The sequence below is a fragment of the Lontra canadensis genome, unplaced genomic scaffold (assembly GCF_010015895.1).
Source record: "Lontra canadensis isolate GAN:19392208 unplaced genomic scaffold, GSC_riverotter_1.0 scaffold126, whole genome shotgun sequence".
Lineage (NCBI taxonomy): Eukaryota > Metazoa > Chordata > Mammalia > Carnivora > Mustelidae > Lontra > Lontra canadensis.
In genome coordinates, this window is record NW_022631120.1 from 713,981 (window position 1) to 727,286 (window position 13,306).

Here is a 13,306-nt window from a genome sequence, read left to right on the forward strand (position 1 = left end):
CAGATAAAAGCGCTGTTTGCTTTTTGTAAAGATGGGAGATGTGACAGCCTGTTTATATGCTGGGATTGATCCGGTAGGGAGGAGACATTGATGATGTACTGAGACCACATCAGGCTCCCTGCTCAGCAGGGAGTCTGCTTCTCCCTCTGCCTTCTGCTCCCCTCTGCTTGTGCACACTCTGACTCTCACTCTGACAAATAAATAAAATCTTAAAAAAACTATGCTCAACATTTTATCTAAAGACCCTGTGCATAGTTTTAAATAATTCATAAGAGAGAATTTATGTAGATGTACAAATTAAAGGGTAGATGGATGGGTGGGTGGGTAGATGGGGGGGGTGGACAGAGCTGATGGATAGGTTAAGGGACTCAGAGTAAGTGGGGTCTTTTATTCTCTTAGAGAATAAAAGTGATAAATATAATAGAAAGATATCAGATGCCACAATTGACAGCTGAGTCCTCCAATTTCTGATTCCTAGGATGTAAAAACCTATCAATCCAGGAAGGAAGCATTTACAGCAGCTGGCCCATCTTCTGTTTCTATCCCAGTTACTCAAAGGGAGGAAGACACTGACCCAGACTCATCTGCTTATAGCTGCTGGTGACCATCTTCCTGGTGGATAGGCTAATACCATTTACTAGGAGGAAGAGAGTCCTTACTTACAGAATACTCTTAGCAGGAAGTCTTGGGATTAGGATTGTGGAAGGCAGACTAATGCTCCCCCCAAAGATGTCCACACCCTTATGCGTGAAGATTAACTTTACTTTGCCCGGGAACTGGTCCAGAATCCCTTTTTACCTTAGGACGATATTCACACTCCCAGTCTCCTCCAAAGCGTGGTCTAAAGGATGGATCACCTTGACAACCTACAGGACATCAGGCTGATTCACTAAACCGAGAACGTCCTCCTAACAACTTGATGTGCAGTCAGTGACAGGCGCCCAAGATGCTCTAGGAAGATAGATATATGCAGAGGATTGGCAGCCACATCAGGAATGTTTGCAGGGACGTTTGCAGGGACTCGATGGCCCAGGACATTCCCTCTAAAGTAAAACTATCGTCCCTCAGACCTCCTTATCACTAAGCAAGAGGCAGAGCGCGTAGTAGGACTCTTTGGATCTTGGAAGCGATATATGCTGGACTTTGGAATACAAGTCCCACTTTTTAATCAGAAACCAGGAGGCTGACAGTTTCCTGGGGGGGTCCAATTCAGAAGAAAGCTCTGCAGCATATCTAAGCTGTAGAACAGTTCCCTGTTCTCTTGGGTTGTATGAGCCAGCAGGTGTGACTGTATTGGAGACCTCTGGCTAGTGACCTTACTGCATAGTCTCTGGCCAGCCCCTGGGGTTCTAGAGCAGGTGCACGCCCCGACAGCAGAGAATGACACACCTTTGGAGAAAGAGCTCCTGCAGGTCAGATAGACTCCAGTAGATGCTGCAGTTCTGATCGTTGTGACTTACTTATTTTATAAATGGAAGTTTGTACCTCCTAATTCTTCAGTAAGGGACTTTGCAATTAAAACTTCACTTATGGGTCCCAGGCTCCCTTTAAAATTAATTTAAACTATGGAGTGTTTCAAACATGCTAAAAAGTCAAAAGAAATAACGTGCATACCATATACTCATCAAGATTAAACAAGCTGTTAAGCTGTTGATATATTTACTCAATGTTCTTGTTCTCTTTTATTTTTTACTTTGTAGGAAATAAGACATGATGAATGGATCAAAATCCTAACCTCCACTTCCCATTTTCCTCCTATCCCAGAAGTGCTTTTTTTTTTTTTTAAATCTTTCGTGAGTATGTTTTTATGCTTTTATTACACAGTTATGTATTTAGGGATACTGTCCTATTGCTACTTGCTTTCTGCATCTGACATCATGTATTTGAGGTCTTTTCCTCTTGATTCATGCAACTCTTTTTCATTTTGGTAGCAGTAAAAAATTTCATTGTACAACTGAGTTGGTTTATCTGTCGTCTGGTTCCTTGGCAGATTTTTCCAGTTTTCCTATTTTATGTGTAATGAGCTCAAAGAAACACTTTCTTTGTAAATATATGTGAACATTTTTGTAGGATAGATGATAGGAGTAGAAGATGTAGTGAGAAGAAGGGCCATCTATACCCCAATGTTCATAGCAGCAATGGCCACAGTCACCAAACTGTGGAAAGAGCCAAGATGCCCTTCAACGGACGAATCGATAAGGAAGATGTGGTCCATATACACTATGGAGTATTATGCCTCCATCAGAAAGGATGAATACCCAACTTTTGTAGCTACATGGATGGGACTGGAAGAGATTATGCTGAGTGAAATAAGTCAAGCAGGGAGAGTCAATTATCATATGGTTTCACTTACTTATGGAGCGTAAAGAATAACACGGAGGACACTGGGAGATGGGAAGGAGAAGGGAGTTGGGGGAAATTGGAGGGGGAGACGAACCCTGAGAGACTGTGGACTCTAAGAAACAATCTGAGGGTTTTGGAGGGGCGGGGGTGGAGGGGAATGAGCCTGGTGGTGGGTACTAAGGAGGGCACGTATTGCATGGAGCACTGGGTGTGGTGCATAAACAATAAATTCTGGAACACTGAAAAGAAATTAAAAAAAAGAGATGATAGGTTTCTGGTTATTGTGGATTGTCATTATGTATGTATGTACATATCCATGTGTCTGTCTGTCTATCTTCTACATCTTTCTTCAAGTTGACTGGGTATTACCCAGTTCTTCTTCGAAGAGTTTCAACCAATTCACATTCCACTCACAGCATGAAAGAGTTGCTGTTCCAGAGCTGGTAAGTGGTTGGTGCCAAGCTAGATACAGTGGTGAAATAGGTCAACTTTGTCTACCAGTTGCTACCTTTTGGGAGAGTTCCCCTTTTCTTGGACTCTCCCCTTCTGAGGTGCCCCAGAACTCTCAGGGCATGACTTTAGAAGTTGTACCTCTTGAAAGATACATCAGTCACTAGGTTTGTTAGACATTTTAATGTTTTGCCACTCTGATGAGTGTAAGTTTTGTTTTACTTTGCTAATTTCATTCATTTTAATAGCTGTATGGATTTTCAATGAATAGAATTTCTTTGTTTTTTAGGGGTGCCTGGGTGGCTCAGTGGGTTAAGCCTCTGCCTTCTGCTAGGGTCATGATCTCAGGGTCCTGGGATCAAGCCCTGCATTGGTCTCTCTGCTCAGCAGGGAGCCTGCTTTCCCCACCTCCCCCTCCCGCCTGCCTCTCTGTCTACTTGTGATCTCTGTCCATCAAATAAAGAAATAAAATCTTTAAAAAAAAATTTAGAATTTCTTTCTTTTTTAAAGATTTTATTTATTTATGAGAGAGAGAGAGAGAGAAACAGGCTCCCTGCTGAGCACAGAGCCTGATGTGGGACTCGATCACAGGACCCTGGGATCATGACCTGAGCCAAAGGCGGACGCTTAACTGACTGAGCCACCCAGGCACCCTAGAATTTCCTAATAATTTCTTTTATATATTCATTGGCCATTTGGATGTTCTCTTCTGTGGTTTCCCAGTTGTTATTAATTTTACCTTTTTCTCTTGGATTGTATGCCTTTTTTCATAAATGTTTATTTGGCATATATCTTATTAATGTCCTCTTCTAGTCTGAGGCTTGCCTTTTTAGTTCGTTGTGCCTTTTGTGATAAAGCAGTTCATTTCTGTGTAGTCCTATACATAATTTTCCTTATAGTTTTTTGGCTTTTTGTATTCTGCTTAAGAAATTAATTTTCATCCGGAAGTCATAAAGATATTTTTCAAATTTTAGAGATTGGATTCTTATATTTAAGACATTGACATATATGTGTGAGTTGGAGGTCTACTTTTGTGTTTCATTATATGAATTACCAAAATTTTCACCACCATTTATGGAACAGTGTATTTTTTTCACTGTTTGATTTGTTATATCTACTTTGTCACCTGCCAGCTCCCTTCTGCATGTGGGCTCCCTGAGCCATTATTTGTTTTTTTTTTAAAGATTTATTTATTTATTTATTTGACAGACAGAGATCACAAGTAGGCAGAGAGGCAGGCAGAGAGAGGAGGAAGCAGGCTCCCTGCTGAGCAGAGAACCCGATGCAGGACTCAATCCCAGGACCCTGGGATCATGAACTGAGCTGAAGGCAGAGGCTTTAACCCACTGAGCCACCCAGGCACCCCCTCCCTGAGCCATTATTATATTGGTTCCATTATACTCTCCTAGTAAGTTGATACTTATAAAAAATGGGCTCACATAGTCTTTCCCTTAGAAACAATTTGGGCTATTCTTGGCCTACCGAGTGAGTCTGGGGATTAAGTTTTTTGAAAAACTCTGTTGAGACCTATAAATATAGAGAAGAAATTAGTGGGGGCTAGAGGGGAGGGGTGGGGAGTGGGGAAGGATGGGCAAAGTGGGTCAAGGGGAGTGGGAGGTGCAGACTTCCAGTTATGGAATGAATAAGTCATGAGAATGGAAGGTAGCATAGGGGAGAGTCAGTGGTATGGTGATGGCATTGTATGGGGACAGATGACAGCCACACTGGTGGTGAGCAGAGCGTAATGTACGGGCTCGTCGAATCATTATGTTACACACCAGAAACTAACAAAACATTATGTGTCAACTACATTTCCATTTGAAAAAAATCTGTTGAGAATTTGATTGAGATTATACTGAAAATTTTAATAGATTTTTCTAGTGTTAGTTGGCCCTTACTTTCCTGGGACAAGCCCTGTTTCAATGTGTTGTGCGATTACTTTTCAGTATTGCTGTGTGCCGTCTCCTGATGTCTTCTATAGGATATTTACTTCTGTATTCGCAAGTGACATTAACCTTTTCTTTACCCTGGCCTGATTTGGGGGATGAAGGTAAGAAAAGTCTCCTGAGGTGAGTTGCAGAGGTATTCCTCTTGTCCCATCATCTAGAACAAGGTTTGGCAAACTATGGAGTGCTCACTTGAGTTCAGTCTGCTGCCTGCTTTATAAACAAACTTCAGTTGGAACACAGTTTTGCCCATTGATCGACGTGTGTGTTGTTTGTGGTAGCTGTCATGCCGTAGCTCGGCATTGCATTGGAGACTCTATTGCCTGTATGTGAAGACAGGAAAATGGTAAACCCATTATAAGTGTGGGAAGGAATCATAAAATAAAAAACCTAAATTGGTGGGAAAAAAAATAGAGAACACCCATGGATCTAAAAGCTAATTCTTGAAGAATATTGATGAAAAAGATGAACTTCTAGCAAGATTATGCACAAAAATGAGGAGAAAATAAACACCAGTAAGAACGGAAAACCGGACATAAAAATGAATGCTACAGTTCAGGGCTCAGGGCTCTCAGTAGAGCACAAATAATGCTATTTCAATCAAATGTGAAAACTTGGATGAAAAACTTCATTGAGAAAGTAAAAATTGATGAAAGAATTTTTTTTTTTTTTTTTTTTTTTAATAGCAGGGAGAAGGAGCAGAAGTAGAGGGACAGAGAGCCCCGGGCCGACTCTGTGTCAGATGTGTAGCCTGGTGGCAGGACTTGATCCCACAACCCTGAGATCATGACTTGAGGCAAAACCAAGAGTTGCCCACCAAACTGACTGAGTCAGAATTGGTTTTGACTCAAGAATGGACAGGACAGGGTCGCCTGGGTAGCTCAGTGGGTTAAGCCTCTGCCTTTGGCTCAGGTCATGATCCCAGGGTCCTGGGATCGAGCCCCACACCGAGCTCTCTGCTCAGCAGGGAGAATGCTTCCTCCTCGCTCTCTCTCTGCCTGCCTCTCTGCCTGCTGGTGATCTCTCTCTTTCTATGTCAAATAAACAAACAAAATCTTAAAAAAAAAAAAAAAAGAACGGACAGGACATCTAATAGATGTATAATCATCATGAAGCTTTGGTTAAAAATTGAAACACACACACACACACACACACACACACACACACACATGCCCTATATACACACATATACACCCCAAGTGTCCACCAGGACCAGATGATTTTATAAGCAAGATCTACCACATTTCAGAAACAGTCTCACATAATATGTTCTGGACTAGGGGTTGAAAAATTAAGGGTATCATTATACAATTACTCTTTTTAAAAATTACTATTATTAATTTCTTGGGCCCTAGGGATAGTGTCAGATTAAGTCTGAGCCTGTACAAGGGCACAGGCTCGGGGTTACAACTTCTTGTGAAGACTTCCCTTCCCTTAGTCTACCAGACTCCAGGTTGATGTAGACTGTCTTCTCACCACCGTGTGATACTCAGTAGATGATATCAAGCCCATCTTTTCACAAAGGCTGCAGGTCTTTGAAGACCTTGTTTCTAGTACTTTGCTTTACTCAGGCTCAAGATCTCATCTCCTAGCTCAGAGGAAGACCCAGGCCTCTTGTGGCTGAGATGTTCATCCTTTTTCCCTCACTCAGGGCATCTGCCACACCAGCTCAAAGACCCTAACAGTTGTGGTTCTGGGTCTTGCTTTAGCTTTGGAAACCAGGAAATAACCATTACAGACTAAATTTTGTTCTCCTCCATCCCCCCAAATTCAGATGTTGAAGTCCCAGTACCCTAATCCTTAGAATAGGATTGTATTTTGGGACGGGATCTTTAAAAATGTAATTAAGTTAAAGTGAGTGCCATTAGGGTGACCCTCATCCAGTATGGCTGGTATCTGTAGAAGAAGAGGAAATTTGGGGATGCCTGGGTGTCTCAGTGGGTTAAGCATCTGCCTTCGGCTTAGGTCATGATCCCCAGGTCCTGGGATCGAGTCCTGCATTGGGCTCCTTGCTCAGTGGGAAGCCCAATTCTCCCTCTGCCTGCCACTCCCCCTGCTTGTGCGCGCTCTCTCTCTCTGTCAAATAAACAAACAAAATCTTAAAAAAATAAAAAGAAGAAGAAGAGGAAATCTAGACCCACATACAGAGAAAAGACTGTATGAGGACACAGTGGGAAGACAGCATCCACAAGGCAAGGGGATAAGCTCCAGAAGGACCCAGCTCTACAGATGTCTTAGTCTTGGACTTTGAGACTCCAGGACTGGTAGAAAATACATTTCCGCTGCTTATGCCACCCCATCCATGGTTCTTTGCAATGGCAGCCCCAGCAAACAGGTGCACTCCCTTTTCCCCATGAGCCCCACTTTGCGTTTGACATCATGGTTCGTGAATTCTAGGGAGCACTTCTAATTGTAGCTGGGAGGGTTTTCAGGTTGGCCAGGAAACATAACATGGGAATGTAGGTCCCATGCTTCTTTTAAGGAGCCAGACTGTGCCCTCTGGACTCTGCCAATCTTCATGAAAGGTGGTGCCCGGTGTCTGTCCGTGAATGCCACGCCAGAGGTCAAGAGCCCTACCTAGGCTTTCAACAGGGCTTTCCACTTCCAGGCTCTTCTCTGTGCAAGAGGGGTCTTCCATTGGACCTAACCCTTTACTCCCCCAGACGCCCTTCCAGAGCTTCCTGAGCTGCCTTTCAGGTGGCCGTCACCCCACTTTTCACCCTGAGCACCTCCCTCCGTGTGCCTGTTGCCTTTGCGTTCTGAAAAGCACCTCGCACAAAAAAGCCTTGTGGGCCTAAAATCAGTGTAAAGGCATTTTTTTTTTTTTAAGATGAAATCCAAGTTCCTGTAGAACACTGGAGCCTGGTAACTTTCCAGCAGCGAGCCAGAAGCTCACTGAACCCATCTAAGGCGCCCACTGTCCCGAGAGGAAATGGAAGGTGCCAAGACCCGAAGCCAAGTGATTTTCTGGATCATTCCAGGAGCCAGGGACTGAGCATGACACAAGACGGTAACCCCTCATTCCCAGTGCTTGCTGCTTCAGGCAGTGCTCCGTGAGAGCACAGCCTGCTCGTGTGACCGAGGGCACTGTCTGCGTGACGTGTATGACCATCATCATGGCCCGGGATAGTTCAGAGCTTTCCTAACAACTGTGGGGAGAATGGTGTGGATTCCTTTCAAAGGGCCACCTGCCTTTCTAGTCACCACCTTCCTCCTATTTCCAGGCACTTGGGGCAGCTGATAGGCACCTGCCAACTGCTTCCCAGGCTGTGGGGGGGTGGTGGGGGCGGGGAATGGTGTCTGATCACGCTAAGAGACGGCAGGCTACAGAATCCCATGTCTGAATGGTCCGTGTCCACCAGAGAAGCCACAGTCCATGCATTTCTCAGACCATGTTTCCAGCCGTGACTTTCACAAAGGACACTCACCATGTCCCAGGGCTCACCTGCAGCTCTCTTGGGTCCCTGAGTCCTAGGAAACCCTGTGGGTCAGGATCCCGCAGAGATCCAGGCAGCGGACAGCAAGCGCTCATTCCACTGGATTATCCTGGACCGCAGCCTTTTTGGTGTTCATTCAGTATCCACAAATAAAAAAGCAGCAAATAAACAAAAATTCCATGGGTTCTTTTGGGTTCTGACCATTTAAAAAGATACATTGGTCTTTCTCCTTTAATTCTTGATTCTTCTTATAATTATCTTCTTTTCCTCTTCCCAAAACAAATAGCACCTAATCACGTTCTAAATAACATACAGTGTTGTATTAGTTTTGGTGTACAATGCGGTCATTTGGCGTTTCTATATGTTAGCGCTCATCGCGACAAGTGCCCTCCTTGATCCCCATCCTCTGTTTCCTGGGGTCAAGCCCTGCGTTGGACTCCCCCGTGCACCTCTCCCCATAGTAACTATCAGCCTGTTCTCTACAGTTAAGAATCTGGGGGGGGTTTTTGTTACATTTTTTCTTCCTTCGTTTCTTTTGTTTCTTAAATCCCTTATATGAATGAAATCACATGGAATTGGTCCTTCTCTGACCGAATCATTTTGCTTAGCAGTATACCTTCTAGCTCTATCCACGTCATTACAAATGGCAAGAGGTCATTCCTTTTTTATGGCTGAGTAATATTCCACTGTGCGTGCATGTGTGTGAGTGTGTGCGTGCATGTGCGTGGGTGTGTCTTTATCCATTCATCTATTAATGGACACTTAGGTTTCTTATGTATCTTGTGCTATTGTATATTGTGCTGCAGTAAACATAGGGGTGTGCCATCTTTCTGAATTAGTGTTTTTATTTCTTTTGGTAAATACCCAGTAGTAGATTTACGAACATAGGGTAGTTCGGCTTTTAATTTTTGAGGGACCTCTGTACTGTGTGCCAGCTCACATTTCTACTAGTAGCACACCAGGTTCCTTTTTCTCCACATCTTTGCCAACACTTGTTATTTCTTATGTTTTTCATGTTAGCTGTTCTGACAGGTGTGAGGTGATACCTCATTGTGGTTTTGATGAGCATTTTCCTGATGTATGATGTTGAGCATTTTTTTTTATGTGTCTGTTGGCCATCTGTAAAGACATCATTTAAAATACTTTTCCTCTTCTTAAGAATCTAAATTAATTTCAGTAAGATTTGAGAGAACAAATTGAAGCGTTTCACATTTATTTCTAAATATTTTCAAAAGAATTTCTTATAGAGTCATGCAAATTTGGAATCAGAAGTAACCTGGGCAATCATGATCTACATGGGTTAGTTATTTCTTGCTGTTTTTGGTAAAGCATCTGAATTTCTATTTCCACTCAAGTCGTTTCGGGGGGAGTTGACTTTCTTTCTCTTAGGCTCCAGGGGTGGGTACAGAGCTTAGGTCTGACAGATTAGCTGGTTCTGCCTCTTTGGTCTCATAGATAGGCTCAAGGATAGGCTCAGGACGCTTGCCTTAAGTGTTGTGAAGGATTTCTTCTTGTCCCTGAACTTGAACTTGGGAGAATATTGGATGAAAGCAGCTAGCAGCTGTCTTGCTCCAAGCTGGAGCCTGACAATGAAGCCATGGAGAAAGGCTGAGCCAAAGAATGGGAAGAAACGAGGTCCTGGTAATAGATGAGGCTGTACCTAGAGCCATTTGGACTCCCGGACATTTTAGTTCCACGAGACAAGAAACAGCCCTCTTCCCTCCACAGTACTTGTGTGCGAGTGTGTGCGCGCGCGCGCGCACACACACACACACACACACACACACACACATTTTGTCTTTTCTGAGCCAATTTGGTTTGGACTTTACTCCAATGGAGAGGTTTTCCCCCTTCAGCTGACAGACAAGGACACTCAGACTCAGGGACGGGAAGAGATCTGGCTGGGATTCCTTGGTGAGCAGAGTCACGACAGAGCTGGGACTAGGACGGGGGCCCTGAATCAGACTGTGTGTTTTTACCGTGCTCAGAGCTGGGTGAGTATCTAAGTGGTTTTAGAAGAGCCAAAACTGGCTTCATTCAGCTCAGACCACAGGCAGAGGAGAGGTCATAGTTAAATACAGAGTCGTGAGCATTCCAGATGAGGGGTAAAACTGACTGTTACGTAGATCAGGATGTTGAAGTTGAAACAGTATTTTAGAAATAACGACATAGCCATCGAGGTAGGTCAGGTGCGTGGTAACAACTGGGCCATGGTGGAAAAAGATGGTGGAAAAAAAGATTCCTTAACCCCAGCAGATGTAGGTATAGTAGAATAAGTGTCCTATTCTTTGCAAAATATGGAGCTCAGAAACGTCATGTTCTTTGTATGCATTTGAGGAAAAAACCTAAGTAATGTTACATGGTTATCAGCAAAAAAAAAAAAAAATGCTACCAAGGTGCCAAATTTGGTCAAAAATTCAGGATGCTGTGGAACTATCACACCCTAACCATCCCCTGCTATCCCCCACACCCCCACGCACATACGGTGTAGAAAATGATTATTCTGGAACTCACTGGAAATCTGGATACACTCAGAGAATAAAGGAGTGTGGGGTTGATTCTATTCAAATGTGTAAAAATAATCCGCGTGTGTTCAAGAAACTCTCTGGGTATGACCACCTCTGTTGCTGCTGATTATTTAAAGTCAACGTTGCAGATTGGCTTTGCTCTGTCTGGGCCCCTCCTAACCTTGGCAGGGCCCAAGGTGGAAGTGGAAAGGGAGGCTTAATACCATATTTTAAGAAGTTAGAATTTACCAATTAAGCCAACTGTGGAAAGGGTGGAACGTGTTCTACCAGTCTACCCTGGTATGAAGGTAGGAGCCAGGTTCAGTGTTGAATTGTGAGACTCTGGGCAGTCGGATGAGGCCTTTCATCCATGGCTCCTGGCTCCCCAGCATTGAGCCCAGCCTCTAGCCCATGCCCCGTATTGTCCCATCTCCAACCCCGTCCTTTGTTGGGGACGGTTGTCTCACACACACATAAGGACACCCAGTCTGTGTATCTAAGAGCTGTCCTCCAGAGCACTCTTGGAATGCCACTTGGGCTGAGAGGTAAACTTGGAGGCATGGTTTCCCCTTAGGGGGACAGTCTGAGGAAGAGGTCTATGCAGTCCCTGGAAGCAGGTTCGGGGGGAAGGATCTCTGGATCCAGTGGAAGGAGAACATAGTCTTGGAGGAAGGGGACATAAGGCTTTGGCACCTGTCCTTGGCCATGGCTTCCTAGCCCTGAGGAAGGACAGGGCCAGTGCATGGAGTCCCTCTGGCCTGGACCTTTGCTGATGCTGGCTTTGCCTCCTCACTCTCCGCTGTCTGGTTCTGTAAGACCTGGTTCTTGGACGGGGAGACGGGGACCACTTGGGAGGGCTTGTGAGTTGCATGGGAATCATGGCAATGCTGACAGCCTGCTGTTACAACTAAGCCTCTCTTTTGTTTCTAAGGATCATGAAGGAGGTTGGAAGGGAGGGAGAAAATGGATTGACGACATTGACATTGACATGTTCCTGCTTCTGATTGCATGATCTCTTCTCTTTCTGATATAGGTTCTCTGTGGTTAAACCAGGGCACTGGACAGCATCCTTCCAGGGTCTTCTTACTGTGTTTGCATCTCACCTAGCTACCCGGCCCAGTGACTTCCTTCAACTGCTAAACCCTCACCTTTGACGTGTCCCCCCTGATGCTCCCATCTGCATCTTCTGTGACCTTTGCCTTTCCTTTGGTAACCTTTGGATCACAGCCATAGCTGCCATCCTCTTGGGCTATGTGCTGTTCTACCCTGTTCCACTGCCTTCTTTTGTGCAGAGACGTCCCTGGACTTCCTTCTACAGCCCCACACCCCAGCCCTGGATGGCCCCACTTGGTCCCACTAGTTCTTAAAGGTTTTTTACTGTTTTTATTTGACCAAGAGAGAGAGGGAGAAAGAGAGAGAACACAAGCAGGAGGGGGAGCAGCAGAAGCAGAGGGAGAGGCAGCCTCCCCGCTGAGCAGGGAGCCTGACACGGGGCTCGATCCCAAGACCTCGGGATCATGACCTGAGCCGAATGCAGACGCTTAGCTGACTGAGCCACCCAGGTGTCCCTGGTCCCACTAGTTCAAACCAGCTTTTAGTTTGGGTTCAGTCTCCCGGCTGAGGCATAACATATGCATTTATAGATGTAGACACATACATACACATGCAGAAAAAGACGTTGGAAATCATCTCTAAGATTATTTAAGCATCCTTTGGCCCAGATTTCCAGTTTATAGAACAGGAACGTGAGCCCCATCGGTGTGTTGTGAAGCGTCACACGGCACGCCAGGGACATAGCTGGGACCCACAGCCAGGCCTTCTGACCCCTTCTCCACTGCCTTCCCCGCAGGTGACATCCCCCATCATGTAGATTTTCCCTCTCTCTGCCAACTTATAATTCCTAGAACTAACAAAATATAAGAAAATCCATTTCAAGCACTGTACTTCTTGTCTGTTCCCTTCCTCCCTCCCTCCCTCCATTCCTTCCTTTTTAAAATATTAATTTATTTATTTGGGGGTGTATGTGGAGGGGGAGGGGCAGAGGGAGGAGCAAGGACCCTGAGATCATGACCTGAGCCGAAGGCAGACGCTCAAGCGACTGAGCCACCCAGGCGCCCCATCTTCTTTTCTTTCTTTTAAAATTTGTTCATGTTTCTCTTCTTACGGTATCTTCCGGTCCACGCACACTAAAACAGATATGTGACTTGGTTCACATTCGATTCTCTTTCCTCCTAATTTCGACCTTCTGAGAAGAAAAGATGATAACGCGTTTTTTTTTTTTTTTTCAATTTCAGAAGCCAATCTGTGAGTCTAGGATGGAGACGTAATAGTAACCCTAGGATATATCGAGCTGTTTGCTTCTCGTTAACACCAGAAGCTGGGAACACAGTGAAAAGGTGAACAGATGCTTAGTCTTCGAATGCATTCCCCAGCAAGCTAATCAGTCGCATCAAGGCTGTCTAAGGTCAAGGTTATTTCTTGTGTGTTTCCTAAGCCAACACTGCAACACACGTACACAGGTGTGCACACGTGTGGACCATATAGAAATGATTTATAATCTTTTTCTGAATAGCCAGACCATCTTGCAGAAGAATCCTGTGTTCTAGCGCTGAGAGCCATTCAC

At 44.7% G+C, this 13,306-nt stretch overlaps 1 long non-coding RNA gene across 1 annotated transcript; it reads left to right on the top strand.

Moving 5' to 3' along the window:
* The first annotated feature begins 2,727 nt into the window (after positions 1-2,727).
* LOC116857812 lies at positions 2,728-13,005 on the top strand. The gene is made up of 3 exons (XR_004380807.1): positions 2,728-2,786; positions 4,740-4,843; positions 12,978-13,005. It is a non-coding gene; the product is annotated as an uncharacterized LOC116857812 (long non-coding RNA).
* The last annotated feature ends 301 nt before the right edge of the window (positions 13,006-13,306 follow it).